The 22,448-nt window shown below is 32.1% G+C and overlaps 1 protein-coding gene and 1 long non-coding RNA gene across 3 annotated transcripts in view; one reads left to right on the top strand and one right to left on the bottom strand.

Moving 5' to 3' along the window:
* The window catches only part of LOC128201587 (uncharacterized), a 48,569-nt gene extending 36,845 nt beyond the window's left edge, over positions 1 to 11,724 (top strand). Inside the window, exons 4-5 of one of the 2 annotated variants that reach the window (XR_008253310.1) lie at positions 3,478 to 3,610; positions 11,602 to 11,724. This is a non-coding gene — a long non-coding RNA (uncharacterized LOC128201587). Of the gene's footprint in view, positions 1 to 3,474; positions 3,611 to 11,601 lie in introns of both variants that reach the window. The other variant, XR_008253309.1, reaches the window with a different exon arrangement.
* The window catches only part of LOC113521365 (3-phosphoinositide-dependent protein kinase 1), a 99,982-nt gene that overhangs the window by 42,414 nt on the left and 35,120 nt on the right, over positions 1 to 22,448 (bottom strand). The gene's annotated exons all lie outside the window — the stretch shown is intronic.

Here is a 22,448-nt window from a genome sequence, read left to right as displayed (position 1 = left end):
GTAATTTTGAATAAGAGACAGATACAAATAAAAAATAAACTTATATCCATTTTCAGATAATATATCGTAATAACTGTATGAAAATATCTCTTATTTTATATAATATCTGTAGAATCTGGGTATTGTCAGTCAGGAGATATTGGCACTTCCTTGTCGATTTATGCATATAATATCAATTTCAATGTTATTTATATGCCATCAACGTAAAATGGTGTCAAGAATGAAACAGGGTAATGTGTTATACTTTATACCCACCCACTACCTTCTGCGGTAAGGAGATTGTATTTCACATAATATTATATGTCGGTTAACACGAATCCTTACAAATTATAGACGTTGATGATGAAATGTTTCTGTAAACTTTACGCAACACTGTAGATTAATACTATTTATTATCTTAGTGACCGTCACCCAAAATCAGTAACTAGATACTATATGTATGAAAATTATATTATACCAGAGGGAGACTTTGTACAAAAGTCGATTGCTTGGGTACCTTTGTCCCATTCGTGTTTCAACCATGCATGGCTTGAAGGGTGTTTCGGTTTGAAGTGTGGGATGTGGCGTGAATTTACTGGGTACAGAGGAATAACACCTAAGTCCTCAGGAGTGGCAACGCATGGGCGAAACAGTATACTCTGTTATATCCATGGTACTGCTCATGTCTATAGGCGACGGTTACCACTTTCCATCAGATGGGCCGTCAGCTTGTTTGCCATTCTAAGTTGTATAAAAAAAAATTAATCAACGATTTTCCTATAATATTATTTTAATTACATAAACCTTGGTTTTTATTATGAATTTACGCTTTTACATTTAGGAAAATTAATATTTAACATAATACCTGGACATTTTAGACTATTTTGTTATAAATAACAATATCGCTTAAGTAATATTATTTCCAAAAACACTTCACGTATGAAGTTTTGGTTTCTTTGTGCTCTTATTATGATACGAGTGTATCTAAATACTAGTAAGCGTAGATTAATATATTTTTGAAAGCTGTCAACAAAATATAACAAATCAACTGGCGGCCACGACTATACCCAGTTATTCTCAGTTCTTGGAATGGAAAACAGATCAACAGGGCGTGTCTATGTGTTTGTGTTTATTTATATTTTCATTGAGCCGAGTCCGCTCCGGCCCGCCGCCATAGCCGCCGCCCGCCCCTGACACACGCCGACGCAGCAACCTGATACTAGGGCAAAGCATTCCAGAATTTCCTTTGCAAAATCTATAATTTTCCATTAGCTTCAAAGAACGCCTATCTTGTTACGTGTATTTTTACATAAGTCCGACTTTTATTAATATTATACATGTGAAAGAAGTTTGTAAAGATACTTGAATGTTTATTACTTAATCGCGCTTTTAAACAGCTGGATGGTTTTGAATGAAATATTTTATATTAATACACAAGATATTTTTGTTATTTTCATATACGCAGACAAAGCCGCGGTTTACAACCAGATTATAGTATAAATAAAGACTGCTTCTTTGGGGGCCCACCATGATTTTTATACTGAAATATGTAAGAGATTTCCACTAAACAAACAGACGTAAACAGGCAGTGACTAACTGTTTAGTATTAATTACCACTAGACATATTATGTATACTACAATGCTATAATTTTTTTCTTGCCTTTGATATATTCTAATATATCATTTTTTACCCAATTAGAAAGCTACATATTCAAGTAAAATTTACATTCAGTGCCGTTATTAACTTCATTGCAATTCATGATGTAGGAAATGACCAATTTTTGCATGTAATATAGCAAACGACAAGTGATCTTTTTTTAACATGAGACGACAATAACGCCGTCGCGCCGGGTCCTATTGTCGGCGCCAAAGACATTAGTTTGGCGCGATGCATCGCGGTATCGACTGCACGGCCGCAGCTCATGTTGCGGCTAAATGCGGACTCGACATCCGACGCGTACGCAGAAATAAACGCAAACAAACAAGACAAGAGAACCCAGGAATAAACCTCAGTAGTAAACGAACAATTCGAGAATGACCGCCTAACTATGACTATGACGCGCTAGCAATGACTGACTATACAAACATACCAGCTGCTTATAATTCTTAGGACCAATTTGTCTTTGGAATTATTTCAGATTACTTATAGCTATCGTAGTTGTATTCATCAACTTGCTGCTCAATAAACTAACCTCCATCAACTAATTACCATTAGTTCTGTAACTAAAATCTTGTTGTTTTTAAGTATGTACGAACATAATTCTAAGATAATTTAAACTAGGACAAAATTAATATTATTTATTTATTTGTTAATTGTCAAAAGAATTATCAAAATCGAAAGAATTGGCGAAAATATATGCTCATTTTTAGAACTCTATATCTTCATAGGTATAGTTCAGTGACTATAGTGTTACGCAGGTTATAAGCAAACGACATCTAAAAAATATAAACACATGTTACAAACAGATGAATTATACAAATAGCGGATTCCTTTGTTCGCATAGAATTACTTTGAAATTAGTTATAAAGTGGCCTGTAAATTCAAAATACCCCCTTATATATTACTAAAATTAGTTCAAAGCTATTGCTCGTATTGTTAATTTTGTTGTTATATGCACAAAGAGCATATGTTCTCTACATTGGGATAGAAGACACTGGCTATTTGGGACTCGTATATGGATATGATTATTACGTAGACTAAATTTCATGACGATTGGCAGAGCTATTAATAATAAGGATCTAATAAGAAACAAACAAACTTTCACATTTATAATATAAGTTATTGTTTCTTACTTCCTTCAGGGCTCACCATGATGTTTGCACCGAAATATGCAGGAGTATTGCGATACTTTCTGTTATAACCATAAGAAAGACGAATCGTTTTAGTGAGATTGTCAACGAACTTTAGTTACGAAGAGATCAATCGCTCTACTTATCTTTAAACTAATATATACAATACAAATGTAACAAATGTATACAATACAATTTCGCGAATTCCACCAGTTAAAGACTATACAAAGAGACGAAGGAGAACGCTCTTGCTACTATTTTGTCCATAAAAATTAGATGAAATAAATCTAAATATACAAGTACGCATGTACCAGTAAAATATAAGTTTACACAAAATCATACTTATCAATTGGGATTCAATCAGATGGTATTCACTTCCAAACTAATTTTATCTCTATTGAAATCTCTTTTTTTGCGAAATATACTCTTAAATTATTAATTAGTACTGATATTTATGAGAAATACGAGTGTTTATAATAATCCGTACTATAGGTAGGTACTTACTTACAGTACCTACCTATAGTACGGATGAGATTTCATTGACAAATTCTATATGAACTTAAAAAAAATCGTCGTTAGAATAAATAAGAAATTTCCTGTATAAAATATCAATATAAGTTGAATGATTACCATCAGTCATTTTGTTAACATTTCTAATTGTCGCTAAGAAAACTAGAATTTGCTACAGTTTTTTTTACTTTCCAGCAGCAGTATTTCCGAACCGATACGACATCATAACCTTCAAGAAAAAAGCATATTCCTTTTTAAAAGGCCGGCAGTACACCTGTAATTCCGTTGGTGTTGTGAGTGATCATGTGCGGCGGTAGTCACTTACCATCAGGTGAGTCGCATGCTCGTTTGCTCCGTGTTGTAAAAAAAGGCAAGAATACTTGAATTACATCAGGATTGAGCCATCGTTGACCATATAGTGGTTTAATCTAGAATCAATTAGGGCAACATTTCCACTTACTGTGCGACAAGACAACGTAATCAGTTGTTTCATTGACGCACTTTGGTTCATTAGAAATGTTAAATAAGTACTACGCACCTACATAACATACAAAACATACTTTATGTATGACTTACCATTGGTTGACTAATAAAGAACGCCATATGGTGTTATGTCCGCCGACTGTATATACTTACTATTTTCAAAGTAGTAATATAAATTATATACGGTAAAATATGCATATTTTCATTATCTCTCCTTCTTTCATCATTTACCTATTAAATAAAATAATTTTACCCGATTATATTTGAGGAATATAGGCTTTATAGCCAAGTTCGACTCCAGTTCTCACAATTCGTCTGTTACTTTTTTTCATTTTAACCTATTTAATTATAAGTTTGTGCGAGAAATAAATTACTGTTATTATTTATTGCACTTAATTTAAGCTACATGGCAAACTAACAGCCAACCTGATGGAAAGTAGTATCGTTATCTATATAGATAGACATGTGAACATCACTTTGTACCAATCGAAACACATATATTAGGTAATATCTATTTATTGGAAGTTTACTGTTCATAAAATAATATTGTAATATAAATTCAAGATATCTCGATATTGTACCACTATTACGTGTTCAATCCAGTCATTTAGTCGTAGTGTGATAATTTGTAAAAAAAAGTTTTTTACCAATTAATACACTAAATGAATTATCAGTAACGTCACTGTAATAAAGTACGCTTACGTTACACACTCTACTATGAAAGAATAATATAATTTATGATAAAAAAATCTGTTTTAGTCCATAGACATCAAAATCATTGAATACATTATAATACCCATGGTACCCATAATGCGATTATTTAGGACTAAGATGTTACTTGTATCTTTGTATCCTATAATTTTACTGTTATATCTCACCTTAAAGGGACAAATAAAAGAGCAAAAAAAAGTGAAAATAATGAATAAACCGGTTAATATTAGAGACTATATCACTAGCGTGTATGAAAAGATTGATGAATGTGCAAGAAGCGAATGAGGTTTCTTTGAATCGAAGCACTTGGCGTTCCATTGTTTCTGCCTACCCTAATGGGAAACAGGCGTGACAGATATGTATGTATGTATGTACTATATCACTACTATTTATCGTGTGTAATTTCATTTGTACACTCTTAAATCCCATTCATTTAAAGGTCTACTAAATATTATTGTCAACATCTATCATAATTTTAGCCAATCATCCTAATAAGACTAGACTTTTTAACCGGCTCCAATAGATTACTAAGAGTATGAGGTAACATTTTAAATGCGAAAAGATTTTTAGTGGCATATCAGAATCTTACAACTGAATATGACAAATTTAATCCACGCCTTCGGCAGTTTGACCAGGATAAAATAGCTTATGTCCTTCTCTACACCAAGCCCATGTTTTACCAAATTTTATGACGATTGTAAAAGTCGTTAAAACATCAATAGGTAAGATACTCATATCAACATTATCGATAAAGAATATATATATATATATATATATATATATATATATTATATTACTACTTATATATTATATTACTAGTTGTAACCCGCGGTTTGCGGTAATGTAAATCAAAATAAAAGGATTTGAATGAAATTTAGTACGTTAATGGATCATCATTAACGTACTAAATTTCATTCAAATCGATTCAACCATTTAAGAATAATTGAGTGACTAACATCTAATTCTAAATACCAATCATCTTTATAATCTCTCATATACTATTTATTAGTAGAATATTCCTAGCTTATTGTATAATTGAAATCAATTTAAAGTGATAGAACCTATACAATAACAACATTCTGTATGAAAATACATAATAATATTTACAAAGAATGAAAGGTACCTAAATACCTATGTGTGATTTAGTAGAGACTATTTCTGAAGATGATGTTACTTATAGGCGAAGATTATACAAAATACTATTAATGGAACTCTAGTAATAATTAAGTTATAAATATAAATAATTCCACCAAAATGCACAAACAATATATAAAACATTTACTCTGTTACCTTGATAATTATTTTATATTATCTGATAGAACAATATATATGAATACGTAGATCTCTGTTTAAAAATGTAGTTGACAGCATCCGTTCCACGTCCGTTATTCTGTTTAAAATAAAGAAGGGGATGTTTATACAAAAATTTGGGTCGTTTCGACTGATTTTCAGCTGCGAATAAATACCTGTTGCGAATTATCTGCTGTCTCTTAAACCAATGAAAATTGTGATTTCAACACTATGCGTTCGATGGGTTGTTTAGCATCATTTTAGCGTGTAATGTAATTAGGGTAATGTTTACTGCTGCGCCGCCGTGCGCCAAGCGCGTGATTCACAGGCGTGGGCGCAGGCACCTCTAGCTCTGCGACCAAAATCGTCTTGTCCTGCCGCATCGACACGCTCTGTTTTTAACTTGACCCTATAAATAATGTTCTCATGACGAATAGCACTGACGCCAGCGCAGCCGGCGAAAAATACGTCAATCGACTATGGGACGTCACGTGCTAATAATTGTTAGAGCGCGTTAAGACCTACGCAGACGAAGAGTTTATGACCACGGAGAATAAAATTCCCCATTGTTATGGATTTTATAAACTCGTATAGTTTATGCAATGCAATTCCATATGTTTTACTTCCATTTACTCTGTGTAGTGTAAGATTACAATGGATTAAACCACAACTTTTCTTCATCAAGTATTACAAGAGGTGACTAAGGGAACAAACTACAATACATCAATAAAAAAGAAAGGAAAATCGAAATAAAAACTTATACCAAGACACTTGCCTGGTGTGGTAATAGGCTATCTCATTCGCATGTGGGGTGTAACCTATCTCTATTACCGGGACGTTAATAAAATGCTAAGATACCTGCGGAAGTTATATATTGGATTGACCCTCGTTTACACAATCCCTTACTGTCAAGATCTGTGTACACGATAGAAGATCCTTGGCGTACATTTTGATTACCATAACAGAAAACACAAAAACAACACACAAACGTCCACGTTATCCCGTTTAGGTATACAGAGGAAAATATTAATTTTATTCGACAAAATGTCTTTCGTTTATGCAGGCCTTCACTGCAGTGAGCTATTAGAGTGAATGCTTATTGGTAGTGAATAATCTATATGTAATATTTCATCGTATAGCAATAGCGTAGGAGTGGATGGCTCTATAAAATTCGACCAGTTTTCAACAGATTTAAAAAAGTATTGTTGTCATTCCGTCTGATTCTATATGCATATATATAATACTGTATGATAATTTATTTTGTAGATTTTTGATCGAAATAATTTAGCAATAATTGTTTTTTTTTTCGCAATTTTATTTATTATAAATTGTATCAATAACACACAAGTTAAAAATTAACTATCAGGAATATAATTTTGGAGTACGTATATTCAGGCATAATATATGTGACTAATACTAAGATAATAACAGGTTATAATTTGAAGTTATCATATTTATAAGACATATTTGTTAATAAATATAATTAAAATAAAAAAATAATAATGCGTTATAATAAACAATGTATTAAAACTGCCGATTCATTGCGATACATATCGGTATTTTATTACAAATCGTATAAGGATATGAGGAAGAAATGCGAATTAGCCGATACGATTATACAAAGTCATACTAAAATGGAATTCTATGATTAGTGCGGGAATTTGCACGATGCTAACGTCATCGTGCGAGGTCTGTTATGTATGTGTAATATGCGTTAAAGATAGATAATGAATTATACTGTTGTATTGTGTGTTGCGTGTATATGCGTCCTCGTGACTGAAACGACGGCGGCGAAGCGACGCCGGCGACTCGCGGCGCCGCGCCAGCAGTTGCAACTGCGCGGCGTCGGCGAGGCCACGTCATCCATCCATCACATATCTCATCATATGCTATGAATAGAACACAAGCCTAGTGTTTCATTCCTTGAATTCCGTTCACTGTAAATAATGCCGAAGCGCCAACGGAACAAGCTCGATTCGAACAAAAAACCTTTTCCTAAGTCATTCATTCATCCAGTTAATATAGGTATATTCAATGTATACGATTACGATAACCTATTACAGAAGGTCGTGTTTGTAAACATAACATGACGACTTCACAATTTACTCACGCCCAAACAGTTTTATATCGAAAGGTCAAATTGAAATATATTAAAAAGATAAGTATACGCAAGTTATAATAATTACATAAAGGAAAAATATAACTAAAATTACTGTAACTATATATTAGATTTTTTTTCTTAGATTAGATTCTTTCTTGTTAGTATGTCCTGAAACGTATTAGAATTATACGATACAAATCAATAACAAATATTATGATAAGACCAATAATCATAAAGGTATACGATAAACGTGACCGTATTTATCGACAACGTAAGCAAACTAACAATTTATTTTGCTTAAAATGCAAAGTCATTTGAGGAAACAAATTTACAAATAATTGTCTTCACAATCCTGCTTTCTACACAACATAGATACGCCAAAGTCTACTCCACCATAGTTAGCGCCTATCATCAACAATAATTAAAACATTTTCATTTATTTATTAAAAAATTTACACACATTAAAGTATATCTACAGGGCAGACCAATGCCTAATGTTCTCTACCGGTCGGTTACGCTAAATAGAGAGAGTAAATGGCGGTGCACTGGTCTAACAAAATCAAATTGTAAATGAAATTAATATTTTGATAGGCAACAATATTAATACATTTTAAGATGTATGAACATACATACATACATATACAATAATAGACTTTTACTATATTTATTTCTTTAAAATTCAGTACGGCCTTAAACTGTAAACAAGTATGGCTTCAAACCTCCTGAATATTCCACTAGATTTTGTTTTGACAGAAACACTATAAACTAGAAAATCTTCAGATATACGTCATTATAGTGCAGCGTAAATACTGACACTGAATACTGTTGTTGCATTGCTGTTTACAAGTTTGTTTTCGTTTTAAGAGAAGCTGTGCCTAATTTGACAATTGTGTCAAATGACTGAGTTTCACTGGTGAAAGGCCTCTTGCGCAGTGATGTTTTGATCGGACTGCACATAGACGACGCAATAGAACTTTACTGTTATGTTATATACGAGGTATTCGTAAATATTATTCATAACTATCTTACTAAATTATCTTTAGCTTTATTTTTTAGCAAATTTGTATGATACAACCATATTTGATAGCACTAAAATATTTTACTAATTTATCAATAATATAGCTTAGCGCCATAAGACATATTTCTAGCATCAGCGATGAACATTTTGTGGTTGCACCACGTGTGTAGGGCTCTTATAGCGTTAATCACATTGCGTTATAGGATTGTCCACTACTTGAGTCATTAACAAAATAGTTATTACTTAAAAAAATATTACAAATGGTATTGTTAAATTCAATGATGCCAAAATAAAACTTTTGATAATTTTATTCGATTCAGTCAATATTTACGGGCAATAAGCAAATTTAAACAGTGAAATTGAACATTGGTGTCAAAAGTGATTATTAAAAAATGCCACTAGATTTTAAATAAATAAAATGTAATAGTTATTGACTTGTATGATAAATCACACTATAACTTTACCATTAACTTTCTTGGAATTAATAATAAATTAACTCCAAATGTAAAAACATACGTTATAAAAAGATTTCACCGTCTTATATATTGTTATGGGGCCTTAAAACAATAATGTTTATTCTATAATTATGAGTATTCCGCACATAGTTCAATCACCGCTATTGTAACCTCGATCAAGGTCTACGAAATGAATGACAAATAAGTAAATTAACGCGTCTATATTTGGTACAAAAATACCTCATGATTAGCTGATGCCATACCTTTATCATGATTCATGCATTAGGGAAAATCCAAATAGACAACTATTATTTCATATTTATTGACCAATTAATATGTAGTCATTAAATTAATAGACGTCTACAGGAGATACAAATTGCTTTTAAACTTCTTTGATCACACTTATTATTGCATGAAAAATATTTTAAAAAACATTATATTTTACATTTCTATAATGCTGTAATCTTAGTTTGAAATTCTAAATATATATACATATTTACTGCAATGAGTTTATTAACTAAATAAACTTATTGTAATAAATCAATAAATATAACAAAGGAAATAATACGATGATGTCAGATAATAATACAATCTTGTTTGTTTGCATATGATTGCGCGGTGATTCAGGATAGAACCGATTCCGTGAATGATGACTTAACAGTGACGAAATAAATAATTCTGAGTAAACAAGTTAACAGGTAGAACGAAAAATTCAAAATAAAATATAAAAACTGTAAAGGGAACTGGCCGCTTAGATAGATAAAACCTTATAACTAAACGTTTTTATATAATTTTTTATTATATAAGTTTTTATATAAATTAATACCTGTGGCTATTACAAAAACGGAGTATTTGCGTGCGTTTTAACAGTATAAAGATATTAAGCTGTTTTTTTTTATAATGATATATTTATTTAATATACAATAAATAATTTATTTTATATTAATTCAACTAATTATTTTATACTAAAATTATACCTACACCAAAAAATACAGTGATTCTAGATAGATTCAGTTATTTTAATTCACGTCATTGCGTAAATTCAATCATCAAATATAGACTTGTCTCTTTATCTAACTCCAAATAGATACCATTGTGTATAATTTGCTGGTCTTGAAATTTTACAATATAATGTTATCACTACAGACAGATAAAACGATATTTTAAGAATAATGCTTAGGTATAAAACTATGAAGTATAAAAACGTGGCAGCTTACGTTACTAATGCATCGTACTTTAAAACATGCATATACCAATTATATAAATTTTATTATTAAAAATTTTGTATGTTATTCGATCTAATTAGACATAGCAAACACATTGGATATTATAACTACACATTAACTATTGAAAATAATACTTGGCAACGCGAAATGTCGCCGCATACGGCACCCGATTTTATAATAAACTTTGACTAAAAGACGTCAGGGGCTCAGCAAATATTGACAACAACCGACCTGCTATTGTATGTTGCCGTTTTATTATTACAGCATACCAATAGCAACAATGCGAAAATTTACACTTTTAGTTGTTGATGGCGCGCAGTGCCATATTACGTGATACTAATAAGTATAATAAATACACTATCCCTAATATTATTTTCCGTTTGATCTGCTATCGACTTCCTTATTATTTGATTATGGAAGTGTGATTGTAATACTGTTTTCACAAAACTGTTTCTGGTAAATAATAAATAAAGTATCATTTAATTGATGTGAGTAAACACTATTGATAAATCCAAATCTATAACGCATTAGGGTATTACTTGGACGTCAGTTATGTGTAAAATTTATAAAATTCGGTCACTGCAATAAACAATTTACTAGATATATTTGCATCTATGATCTGTTTCAATAGAAGACAGTCAGCTGTCCAATAGTACATAGTACGACTAAAAATCGATTAATTGATTAAAAGTTCAATGTATTATGATTTCATTTAAAGTGTTTCTGTAATAATTTTAATAAAACTTGGTTATCTTATCATTAAATTTATAGAAACAAACAATAGTCAACTTGTTACTATAATTTACAAGACATAAGGGGTAACATTGAAAATAAAAATACATAAATTATGTATTTCTAATGTAAGTATATGAAAATTTTGACCAATTTTTGAAAAAAAAAATATTAATTTTAATAAAATATTGTAAAAAATATTGTTACAAAAATCCAAACCGAAATTTTTTTATACCACGAAGATGGCAAAGAAACATAAGCCCGTCGTAGAAGACTGCGACGTTCATATAACCTGTTTTTTAACAGAGTCAAGAGGACCAAAAGCTATAGTATCCAGGCGCTCCAGCCCCCAGAGTAATACTCCATGAGCGGTCGGATTTGCTTGTACAATCTTTGTCATTGTTTGTAATAATATAAAATTGCTGAACACTGCGCTAATTTTATTTCACAGTCATATCATAAAAATATAATATTTTTCCATTTTAATCCTAATTTCTTTTTATTCTGATGCCTATACCTATAATGTACATTTTAATACTACATAAAAGAACGTGTCACAAATGTTTCTAGCGATCATTATCAAGGTATTGAGTAAATTGATATACATAGGTAATATATCATTAAACTGTCATGCCAGATGGAAAAAATCACGTTTCAGTATCGGATTCATTATGTGTTTATACATAAATGCATTTGTATATAACAAACCAATGCTTCTAAATATAGTAAATCGCCGCTGACATCGTGAAGCATATATTTAAATAATTATAAAGGGGGCTACACATACAATAATATAGTTTATTTCCACTAGTAGCGGCAAACGGCGCCTGCTGAAAGACGTAAATAAGTTCAATGACCCCGACCTTGGTGGCGCCGCCGACGCAAACAATAGTGTCTTGGCTCCAGAGATTAAAATAATGGTTGTGTAACGGTAGGTAGTACACCAATTAATTCTAATTGTCATAAAACGCCGAACGATACCGTTTGTCGATAATTATATTGCAATAATTATATGAAAATATTATATTACATGTCAGACTGGGAACTGTAGAAAATGTAAACAGATGTTTCCGAGTTAAATTGATACTATACTGATTTCTTGTTTAAAAAAGTGACAAGTTATTTTTTCCTTTTATATAAAATCCTATGAAAACAAATCTGTCTCTTCTTTCTGTGACATTGGTTTTTCTCACAAACTATTTACCAAATCACGTGAGCTACGAATATGTTTACGTACAGAACAGTTCATTTAATATATCTAACCAAGTGTACAGGCATGGCGCGCAGAGCATAATACTAATTAGTATGCAAAATTAATAGAACAATGATTCATGTAATGCGGCTATTCTAAGTTGTATAAAAAAAAATTAACCACTTTGATAGGAAACGACCTTTCTCGACCCTGTCATCGTACATACAACATTTTGCTTGGAAGAAAAGATTCTTAATAACAGCGATTAGCGGCCGCACTGTAAGCAGTATATCTTATCTGGTCGACCTTCACGCAATTCTTCATGGAAACCTTCGCGGTTGTTCCTTACTAATATTATAAATGTGAAAGAGAGCTCGTTTATTACCTCTTAACGGCTTAACCAATCTCTATAGAATTTGGTATATGAGATGGAGAAGGACATAGGCTATTTCTTATCCTGATCAGTGGATATATTTCTGACACGCGAACTCAGTTGCAGGCAAAAGCTAGTTCTTGAAAAATTTATACTAATGCACCAATTTGACCCTAAAGTACCTACCACAGTAGAAGGAAATTTAGAAGTATAGGCCACCATGAAAGCTAATTCTATTGATTGCAAAATGATCCCTTAAGAAGAATACTAAGATTGACTAAGATATCGCATAACAAACACCCAACCATTCTCTTGAATCTTCTATTTTTCCAGTCGATTGTACGGCTTTTGCTTAGTTAAAAGGGAAATAAGAATCAGTGATATCGCATGCCGTTTAAAATTGGTATCACAAATGGAACTCCTAATTAAAAACAACGTGAATTTTCATATATGAGGCATGGAATGATAGGCTTCTAGATCTACAACCTATAATATAAATATTTTTTTATGCAACTTAGAATAGCAAACAAGCTGACGGCTTACCTGATGGAAAGTGTTAACCGTCGCCTATAGACATGAGCAGTAATATGGACATAACAGAATATACTGTTCAGCTAACTTAGAGCAGGCAACCAGGGTGCATTTATGCATTATACTTGCAGAAGTCAAGCGGGATTTTAACTTATAAAGAAAAACTTTCACTCAAAAGTTTCAAGTTATGACACGGTTACAAATAAAACATTGAAATTGAGAACCTGCTCCGTTTTGGTGACGGTTGAAAATAAATTCCCTATATTTTAGTATTTTTTGACATCACTATGACACTGATTTGGACACAAGAAGTTGAACTACTTACTTGTGTCGATCGAAAGGTTAGGCCGTGGGTCGGCTATAGACAATTAGACAATGAGCTGTGGGAGCCCACGCTGCGCTGTCATGTGGTTCCCACGCGTGATACTGCGCCTGCGCAGCCCCCGGAAATGACGCAATTATTCATATTTTCAAACCATTACAACATGTTTTTCTTTTAATCACATCTTGATTTTAATAACCAAACATTAAGTATAAATAACCTATACAGAAAATACATACGTATAAATTTAGCACTATTTATTATTTATCATATTTTAATAAAATTCTGTGAAATAAAGGAGTAAGAATCTCACTCAGTTTAAAAGTTTAATAATATAAATGTATCGGAAAATAATTTAATAATTTTATTCATATAAGAGACAGACGGAAACGCACACAACAATATTACTCTTTAAGTTCTACTAGCTTTATAAAAAGTAGTTACATATATTCTACTGGATGATAATTACTACGTGTAAGCCAAATTTCATGATCGTTGATTGAACCGTTATGGTAAGTGGTAATAAATACACAAACCTCTAATATACTAATATTCTTTACAAATTTTCACATTTATCCACATATTAACAAATAATATAAATGTGAAAGTTTATACACATGTTTGGATGTTTGTTTCTTAATGGTGGTTAAGACTAAATGGATTTAAATAATATTTGATAAAGACATAAGGCTGTAATATATAATGTTATATAGACTAATGTTTTTAGCTAACGAACAAAGCTGCAGGAAATAGCCAGTTTATAACATTAGCAAATATGATAACTATGATGTACAGTTGTATATAAAATATGTATAGTAACAGGAGGCTCGAGGAGACAATATGACCATCAGTTACATTATACAATATGGAATCAGTGCAGCGGAGGCAAGCAACCGGAATGCGACTGTTATGCCGCAATAGTGCGGAACTAACAACCAGGCGTCTTTGCACCACGGCGCTGGAGGGTCATCACCCACCACTCTGGGAGACTAATAAGACATGGCTCGTTGCTCGGCTATAATGAGCTCATACACATTACCACGTACCACTTTGCACGTATACTCTGTTCTTTGACGGTATTTTATTGACTAGCTGTATAGTGCAGCTTTGATTGCGTGAATTAGGTTTCCAAGTATTTTATGTGGTAAAATACTTTAAATATTTTATAGCTACATAAAATACTTTATAGCCACGGAAAATAGGAATAAAAAAATGTGTAGTGTTGACAGAAACCGCATGAGGTGATATTTTCAAAAGAATTCATTAACGCATTAGGGAATTTGCCAATAAGTAGCTTATGTAATATCAAGGCAAGTACTCGTAGATTGAAATAAAATTTTCATAAAAAACAACTGTAGTTAAAATTAATTTACAGTACTAATATTATAATTATAAATGAGTACAATAGTTGTAGTTTAAGAACTGTGCTCTTAAATAGGTTGATATAATATCCTGTGTTAAGTGGCTCCAAGCCCATGCCCCCATGATACTAGACATAGCGAATTAATATTTATACAAAATACTTTTTTTTTATACCAGAGAGGAAAGCATAATTTAATTACTACGCTTCTTAATTAAACAAGGCATAATAATTTGCCTGAATGTTCGACGTTTAGAGGTGAAACAGGTATCGCAAAACGTGGATGAACAAAATAGCAGTCGGAGATTGATGGCTGATATGGAAGGTTGTGAAATTTTAGGTGGTTTTAGTGGTGGCCAATCTTTCTTCGAGTGTTAGCTACTACACACATACTAATAGTTGCACAATTTAAATAATTCTTATCAAATAACCAGTAAGATCATATCTGTCATAAATTATTAAAAATATTAAACCTCATCACATAGTATTTATTCTATTCTCTCACACGTCTTATTCAGAATGAATAAACAAACCCCGTTTTTGCATACAAAACTTGACAAATCATATACAGGTATGCTTATATATTTATTTTGTTATAGAGAAAGACGTAAATTGTAAAGGAAGCGTTTTTTAAGTAAAATTTATCTCTTTGAAGGGAACAGATTTTGTCTTTAAAACTCTACAGAAAAGTGAAAAATTTAGATTAGAACATCTCCAACCATTTTCTTTATTAGTACACCCACGCAAAATTGGAGTGTGCAATTAGTTTATTACAAACATACCTATGCAAGACAAAACCTTGTATAGAAAATGTTAAATTACTAAGAATTTGGTTTTTAAAGATAATTAAAATATAATCTCTTTGTTTTCGCTGTTACCAGAATAGATATAAACAAACAAACAATCATACTCAATGACGTCATTATGATGATAAAAGAAACATACTACAAAAACACAAATAACAATTCTAACTATATTGTATGAGAAATGTAACAAATATTTGTCATTGTATAATGCGTATTAATAATAGATATTATCAGTCATTGTTAATTGTAGTAATACGATCACGACCACGACGACTGACGACTGACAGCATACAGATATCGGCTAACAACAGACATGGGGTCTAATACTTCATTAAAAATATAAATTACTACATGAAATCAGCCGCTTTGTCAGCGTAATTTAAATTAAAAATCCTGTATCCTCTGCGATTTATATAGGACAGCCTCCATCTATATTATTATTCTTTCGCCCATGACACCCCTCATACGTTGCCATTTTTGAGGACTCGGGTGTTATTCCTCTGTACCCTGTAAATTCACGTCATATCCCACGCTTCAAACCGAAACACTTCTTCATATTTCTATTCTATTTAAATAATGAATTCATTACTAACAACTATTACTAAAAACAATTAGTTACGCCCGCAATTTCGTTTTCGTGACCGGGATGAAAAGTAACCTATGTCCTTCTCCATACCAAATGAATTGTGTATGCCAAATTTTGCAACAATTGTTTTTACCGTTAAGGCGCTAAGAGGTAACAAATAAACTTTCACATTTACAACATCTGTAAGGATTTAATATTTTATTTTCTAAAATACTACCTACTTCGATCATAAAATTATTACAGAACTAATTGTTAGTTGCAAAAAGAACAATCCTGATCGATCCAGAATTGGCAAAGATATAGCGTAACATAAACACAAATTACACCATGGTTTTTTTCAAAAAATGCGTAATAAGGTTTCTTAAGAGTCGGCAACACGCACGCGACATCCCTGGTCTTTCAAGTGTTTATAGGCTATGGTAACCGGTTTGCCGTCAGACAGACCGTATGCTTGTTTACCACCAAAAATAATTTAAAAAACAGTCAAATTGACTATAATCTTATTAAAGTATGATAACATATCAATGCGTTTTATATTTATTACTCCATATATATATTTACCAGAAGGAGACTTTGTACAAAAGTCATTTGCTTGAGCACCTCTGTCCCATTCGTGTTTCTTCCCTGAAGCAGTTGTTTGCATGGCTGTGTTTCGGTTTGAAGGTTGGGATATGGCAGTGAATTTACAGGGTACAGAGGAATTACACTAGTCCTCAGGAATGGCAATGCATCGAGGATATCATGGACGAAAACCAGTACACTCTGTTATGTCCATGGTACTGTTCATGTCTATAAGCGACGGTTACCACTTTCCATCAGGTGGGACATCAGTTTGTTTGTCATTCTAAGTTGCACAAAAAAAAAAAACTTCGCTTGTTAAAGTAAATTTTCTGTATAAAGATTTTGATCCTCGTAATAGAGGCGCGGCGCGGCACTAATAGCATTGTAGTGTTGTTATGACCTTCCACAATTATTTACCGACGAGAAACATATTTGGCATTGACGTATAAATCCACAGGGCTAGTCGTAATGGGTATACCGACCCGAAACACACTGATGTTAATAAATTCATGAAACTGAACAACTTTCTCCCCAGAGCATGATCGATTTTTCGACTTTCACGACTTAATCCTACTATTATTATAAACTAGCCATTTTCTACGTCTTTATCTGCGTTAATATGTAAGCACTTATATAGAATATTGTTTTAAGATAATGTACTAAATATCATTTAAACCCGTTTAGCCGTTTAAGCGTAATTGAGTAACTTATAATATTTTATTTTTATGCAATTTAGAATGGTAAACAAGCTGACGGCCCACTTGATGGAAAGTAGTTCCAGTCGCCTATAGACATGAGCAGTACCATCGATATAACAGAGTATACACTTTCGCCCATGATACGCTCTGCTCCCCCATGTCATTCCTGAGGCCTAATCGCTAATGGTATACGCTGGCGAGGCACCAGTGAGGGATGATAAGTAAGAATGAAAAGGCAGGTCAGTTAGCCCATTCTGATGAATACACTTGGAATTTAGCACGACGGTTTCCAGGCGAGACCACGTGGAGGTCGACCTAACAGGGTATATTGCTAGCAATGGGACTGGTAGTCCGTGATACTAACAATCTCCCCCCGAACTAGGATGTTATGCCTCTATACTCTGTAAATATTAGTAGAATTACAGTACTAGTTGTATTCTATAGTTTAGTCCACATGGATTAAGGTAGAAATTATCCTATTAATATTAATAATTCATCATATCAGCCTTTAACTGTCCACTGCTGAACATAAGTCTCCCCCTTGAGGAGGTTTTGCGAGTAGTTGCCAAACTACTTTGGCTTTGGAGATGTTTTAAGAGGGACACTGCTGCCCACCCCTCGCCTTAATTCTAATAATTAATAATTATAGATAAACTATTATCTATGTACCAAATTCCAAACTTTTACATTTATAATATTAGTAGAATGGAATTACTTGGTTAATAGATAAGCGGCAGTTGAAACGATTGAGCCATCATTTTGTTTACGTGTCAAAACAATAATAGCGGGTGTACAATGTAGCTGCCTAATAACATGAGTGATGTTTACAAGAACGACCAGATAACGAGTGAGTAACTGCACGACAATGATGTTTTTCAAATGCAAACACACAAGCATAAAGGTCGAAAAACGAACAAGTTTTCCTTGCGTTCTTCGGGCATGTTACAAAAACAAGTGTTGACACTTGAAGCCTTATTATTATTATTCTTAATATGAGCAAAATTTACTCATAATAATAAATACTTGCAATACCTAACAAAACAAACAGTGACTATCACATAATCTTACTAATATAATAAAGTTGTAACTACACGATGTCTGTACATGGGAGATGTTTAAGAAAAATTAACACGAGAAGTTTTATTAATAACAAAAGATGTTAAAACAATAAGTTTTAAAAACTTTGTCTGTTTTTTTTACAACACAGGGGCAAACGAGCATGCGGCTCACCTGATGGTAAGTGACTACCGCCGCCCATGATCACCCACAACACCAGCGGCATTGCAGGTGTGCTGCCGGCCTTTTAAAAAGGAATATACTCTTTTCTTGAAGGTTATGTTGTCGTATCGATTCGGAAATACTGTCCGGCACGGAAGTCTGTTTGTTTGTATCGGTATCACGCAAAATTCACGGTACCAAATTAAATGCGGTTATCACAGTTGTATTTCTGAAGATTTAATTAAAAATCTGGCATATGGTTTATCTTGATACGCAATGTAGAAATAGTTTTTTTCATTAGTTTTCCTACTTCTAAAATCCACGTGTACGAACTAGCAGGCAAAAAACTTTCATACTCGTAATAATGTAAAAGTGAATTTGTTTGTTCATTCCCTCTTGACATTTTATGGCTTAACCAATTGTCTTAAAATTCCCGTTAATTCCTTTTTATCCCAGTCACGCAGACAAAACCGTGGGTACATCTATATCATAAATAGTCGCCATGCCGGTCACTGCGACTAGTGGTATTTATGAGACACCGAGATAACATACAAACAAACAAACGTTTATATTTTTAACATTAGTAAAGATTATTAAGTGTTAAAATATGTTTGTACCTCCGCTACGTAAGCATAAGCAAACACATAAACCATTAACATATTTTACCTCTTAGTAATTTCTAGAACTACTAAACTGAGGTGAATTTCATAACAGTTTCCAAGGAACAACCGCAACCGGTTTTAAAACAATTGGCGAAAATATCCCATAACATACACTGAGAAAAATATACATATGTATGTATATTTTCTCCATTTTTTATTTATACACAGTCGATATACTAACATTCTACTTTTAAACTGGAATATTGTTTGTTAATACATATATATGAGTTGGAATTATTTTTTTACAAAAATATCTTTATGTAAATAACTGTTAAGCGTACGGCTGATTATCTAGTTCCTCGACTTAATAATAAACTACCCACCGGTGTACGGGATAACAATACTATTAATAACATCAAGTTTAAATTAAAAAAATTGCATAATATTCATACAATTTGGAATAGTCTCAAAATATTAAGCATTAATATAAACCTATGTGCTTTCTGAATGCTAATAGAACATGTTTTCAGTAATTTTGAATTTTTGTAATAATAATAAAAAATAAATAAAAAAATTTAGCGCCCTCAGTACATCATTATCTATTTGTAGTACTTTGTTAGCTACTATATTACTAAATCATGTTTGTATGTTGATAAAGTTATCATCAAATATACGTAAACACAGTTTTAATTACACACCATAATTACAAAAGAATTGTTTTTGTGATTTTGACTTTGTGCATCATTTAAATTTCCCTTGAAAAATCATTCGGTCAATGGCATTGAAAATGAAATTTTAATGCTCTTTCACATGCAGGAGTATAAAAACAATATGCTAATGTCACCTGGTAAATGACGTCATTGGTCTGTATTTACTTAACTACGCACGAGAAATCCAAGAAAAATAATAGGTTAAAATTATTATTGTTTACTCTGCAGCTTTTAAAAACAGCTGAACAAATATAGGAAAAGAAATAATAAAGTAATAAATATTTATTTTCCAAAATACCTACTTTTACCTGCGACTTTGTCCACGTGACATGTGACATAAAAAGGCTTTTTCATCCCAAATACTACGCGTATATCAAATTTCATGACGTCACATTAATATTTATAATAAACTAACGGTTTCCTGCGGCTTCGCCTACGCGAATCTGTATATAAAGTATATTCCGGGTGAAGTAATAATGTAACCTACCAGTATACTAAACTTCAATCAAATTTGTTTAGCCATTTAACTATGAAACAGTAACAAATCATCGTGTTTATAATAGTACTAGGATAAAATGTTTCAATATTTGTATCAACGTCTAAATTACCAGGTAATAAGCGTCTCGCGTCAAAACTTACATTAAAACAAGTGGTGTCAAAGAGGTCATGGCCCGTCTAGACTAAACTACAACGTAACGTGGTCTAGACGTCTACATTATTTAGAATTTGCACTCGAATTATTCCCCTATTTAAATGTTTGTAGTTACTATTCGTATATAAAAAAAGTCTGTTGTATTTATCTCAGTAGTCACTGTAAGGTTCGATTACTTAGCAAAACACTAAGAAGAAAACAAACTGTAAAGAAATACATAGTTTAAAAGGTAATAGAAAAATAACACATAAATAATTACATTTTTTATTCGACAAAAACACTATGAAGAAACCAACATGGAAAGTCATAGCCAAGCCAACATATCGATTGAAAATAATCTTTAAACTTTGTAGAGAAAAAGTGAAGATATCATACATAAATATTCAATAATTCATCTCATTTTTATTCGATAAATAATATATATACATAATATTAAAATGTCTAATTACCAGAGGGATACTTTGTACAAAAGTAGTTTGCTTGGGCACCTCTGTCCCATTCGTGTTTCTACAGTGAAGTTATGTTTGCATGGCTGTTTTGGTTTGAAGTTACACGAATATAAGTACATTATGATAAAAAAAATTGTTTTTTTTTATACAACTTAGAATGACAAACAAGCTGACGGCCCACCTGATGGAAGTGGTAACCGTCGCCTATAGACATGAGCAGTATCATGGACATAACAGAGTATATTGTTTCGCCCATGATACCCCCCATGCGTTGCCATTCCTGAGGACTCAGGTGTTATTCCTCTGTACCCTGTAAATTTACGCATAACACATAAATATAATAAAATATAATAAAATATAAACATACATAAACACACAAGTAGATAGTAAGGAAAAGCTACGCTACTGACGATGACTCGTAACGGAGTTTCCATTCAATGTTGTTATTGTCGTTAGATGCTACGGATTTAGCATAATGAGTAAGTATCTACTAATTTGTTTTGATGGTTTGTGATTTTTTATTTTATTATATTATAATAATAAAATACAATAGAATAGTTACAACGCGTTGGTACGCACACTTCGGTCTAAAGTTCACTATTTCCAAGATCAAATAAGCCCATTATAGGCGTTCTTAAATTGCCTATACCACGACCTACACCTTAGGCTTCTTTTTTTGTCCATTTTCACTCCAATCCTTAATTTGACTGTGAAAATGAAATGATCACGCACACAAACAATTTTCACATAATAAATATAATTATATTAGCCCGATTCGTGATATTTCTTGTATAGAAAGAAAATCTTTAAAAAAAAGTTTTAAGCAACTTCTATTATGCCTACAAACTTACTAACGAAGTAGGTAGATACTCGTAAGTAAAAAAAATAAATTAAAAAAGTGTGGACTAGATGCAGTAGAACCATAAACAATGCATTATCCGTGTTTTCGCTGAATACATATGTACATATTATAGTTCAACATATCACCTTATAGTATATTAATAATTTATACAAAAATGGTCTGAAAAAAAATATTTATTTTTAGAAAGCTGCAAAAAACCTTTCCACTGAGGGAAATCATTAATGTATGCAT

Source organism: Galleria mellonella, unplaced genomic scaffold (genome assembly GCF_026898425.1).
Source record: "Galleria mellonella isolate WM207_F2 unplaced genomic scaffold, CSIRO_AGI_GalMel_v1 utg55, whole genome shotgun sequence".
NCBI classification, from domain to species: Eukaryota; Metazoa; Arthropoda; class Insecta; order Lepidoptera; family Pyralidae; genus Galleria; species Galleria mellonella.
The sequence above is the reverse complement of the archived record's forward strand: the minus strand, read 5'-3'. Positions and strand labels throughout refer to the sequence as shown.